Source organism: Octopus bimaculoides, chromosome 16, assembly GCF_001194135.2.
Source record: "Octopus bimaculoides isolate UCB-OBI-ISO-001 chromosome 16, ASM119413v2, whole genome shotgun sequence".
NCBI classification, from domain to species: domain Eukaryota; kingdom Metazoa; phylum Mollusca; class Cephalopoda; order Octopoda; family Octopodidae; genus Octopus; species Octopus bimaculoides.
In genome coordinates, this window is record NC_068996.1 from 33,816,397 (window position 1) to 33,819,117 (window position 2,721).

Here is a 2,721-nt window from a genome sequence, read left to right on the forward strand (position 1 = left end):
TACTACAAAACAAACGTGATTTTTATTGAACTCAAAATGCTTTTTGGAGTTCCATTCTGATTACTTTCCTAAATACTTTCTTGTAAACTGTTTTTAACATTTTCTTATTATTATCAAAGAATGTATAAATGTATTTTAATCCTTTTGTAATAACCAGTACATAACACAACAAAGCTTTACATTTTACTTTTGACAATCTTTTTATAAAAAGTGAAACCGGTCAAGTGAATAAACATCTTTAAAATTGCATTTTCAAACCTTCTGTCATATATATATATATATATATATATATATATATATATATATATACATACAACAGAAATTGTATGTGTTAATATGGCAGGAAGAATGCTTAGCAGTATTTGTCCCATCTCATTATGCCCTGAATTGAAGCCCCACCAAGGTGAAGGTAGTGGATTTGTAGACCTGCAAATACATCTACCTGGATATAGTTTTTGTTCCTGCATTTTGCATTCTGAGTTCAACATCCCACTATGAATCAATTTTTGCTTGGTTTGATGCTACACCCTGGTACTTTGAGTACCTTTATTAGCTTCTACTTTTGCAAGTATTTGTCTAGCTTTCTGGTTTGAAGATACTTCCCGTACCAGAGTCACTTTAATAGGTCATAGGCACTGTCTTCTTTCCTGACTATAAGAAAAAATATGCATCAATATAGAAAAACACCAAAGAACTGTACACAAGTAGATTTAAGTAATTTATTATAAATTAAACTTTACAATCATAAGTCAATTATTTCCTCTTAGTTGTAATACTCTATTACAACAGTCATAAATAAGGAGTTTAATTTTCACACACACAAAGAAAGCATCTGAATGCAGTTTAGTCATCTCACCTGTTGGCTGGAAAAAGTAAGTTGGTACATGAGTATTATTAATAATCATGTATATTCAAAGATCAAAATAGAAATCATTATGTGAGTCAATAATTTAGGCCTACATATAAAAGAATTAAACAACTTCTGTATTAGTTTTGTAAAATGCAAAGGAACTAAATTTTCTTTCTTTTCTCATTTAAGAAAGGATCTCCTGTCAAAAGAATTCCTGTTTGCAGGAGAATTTATTGTTTGCTTTTCATTGTTTTCCTTCAATGTTTTCCTTCAGTTTTCATACATCATCACAGTTAATGCTTCAAGCAGCAAATTAAAATGCTATGTTAATATATATTAATGATTCATTTCTTTTTATTTATTATTGATTTAATTAGGGAGTTATATTTTAACGTTATTGGAACATATCAGTGAGCTAAGTTGCATGGAGATTTATCACGTCTGAATAGAAATAAAGTGATAACATAGTTGAACTTAGAAACAAAACCCATTGGCTATTTTCTTCAACATTTTCCTGAAGAAATTTTTGTCAAAATGAATGACAAGTTTACAAGTTATATGCATCAACTAGGCATTACAATAGAGAAAATTAAGATATATCTCAAAATCCTTTTTCTTATGCTGATATTTTGGAAGCTGTGCAAGAAGCATAAGACATACTGTAACAGTGACTACAGAAATACAAATTCATACCCAAATATTGACATCTTGTCAATACATGGGAAAACTCATATGTGTAGTCAACTTGGTTGTGTTCAATCAGCCTAGGCAGATGAAAGTGATATGACAATAGATAAAATCAAACAACCTCATTCAGAATGTACACCAACAACCATTATATTATATTAGTAAGTTTTATACAAATTTATGCACTAGCTATATTTTAATGATTTTTTTAAATACTGGACTAGCTACATTTCTTCAAAATCTTTGACTTCCAACAGGATTGGGAGATTTATGCAGTACCTTGTAGCACTTTAACAGTTGAATTTCTGAAAATGAACCATACCAGCAAAAGGAAATATATTTTCATTTATGATTCAGTATGCTTTCACTTATGGAACACAATGGTTATTTCTCCAGATAACCAAGCTGTTTTGTAGGTACTTCCAAACTCAGGGATTATCCATTTTATATGGAAATTTCAACTTCTGAATTACAAATTCTAAATTTCTGGATTTCAAATTCAAATTTCAAAGTTGTGTACAATATTCTGGCTGGAGTATTCAAGGTAAATTCTCTTTCATAACATTTCAGTTTGAAAGGGTTAAACCTACATAATAGTTGATGGCTCAGTCATTGATACTATACATGCTTAGTTGATAAACCAGAAACTAAGAAGGATATGCTACTGTATAAATGCAGTTTTTTTGCTGTATTGTTAGAAACTACTGCAGTTAAAGGTCTTTTGTCTGTTAGACTAAAGTTCTTAAAAGTGAAATAGAATTTCAGTTGGGGGTCTTTCTCATTGCATAATTTTGGAAAATTTATCAACTTCAAAAATCATTTGACTTTACAAATTTTCACATATAAAGAATGTCTATAGTATAGTACCTTGCATTTTCTAATCTTGAATTTACTGAGATTCTTGTTGAAAGTTTTTATCTAATCATGTCCTCAAAACTTTTTTCTTAAGGCGTTATAAACTGATCTGTGTGTATGTTTATGTAAATGTGTAAAGTTGCTAAAACAAAAGCTTACTCACCAACTTAGTATAGAAAGTTAGCTATATCCTCAAAACATCAACACCAAATAGATGGAGTTGAGTGAAATCAAGACAAGAGTTATTTTCAGTATGGGAAATATGCCCACTGAGTGGTGAAAAATAACTTACATACAAATATATATATATATATATATATATATATATA

The 2,721-nt window shown here is 29.4% G+C and overlaps 1 protein-coding gene across 2 annotated transcripts in view; it reads right to left on the minus strand.

The window, feature by feature from the left end:
- Window positions 1-705: 705 nt before the first annotated feature.
- LOC106867678 (probable serine/threonine-protein kinase nek3) overlaps window positions 706-2,721 on the minus strand; it is a 30,665-nt gene continuing 28,649 nt past the window's right edge. For both annotated transcript variants that reach the window (XR_008265733.1, XR_008265732.1), the window contains one exon: window positions 706-863. The gene's annotated coding sequence lies outside the window, so the exon portion shown is untranslated. The remainder of the gene's footprint in view (window positions 864-2,721) is intronic.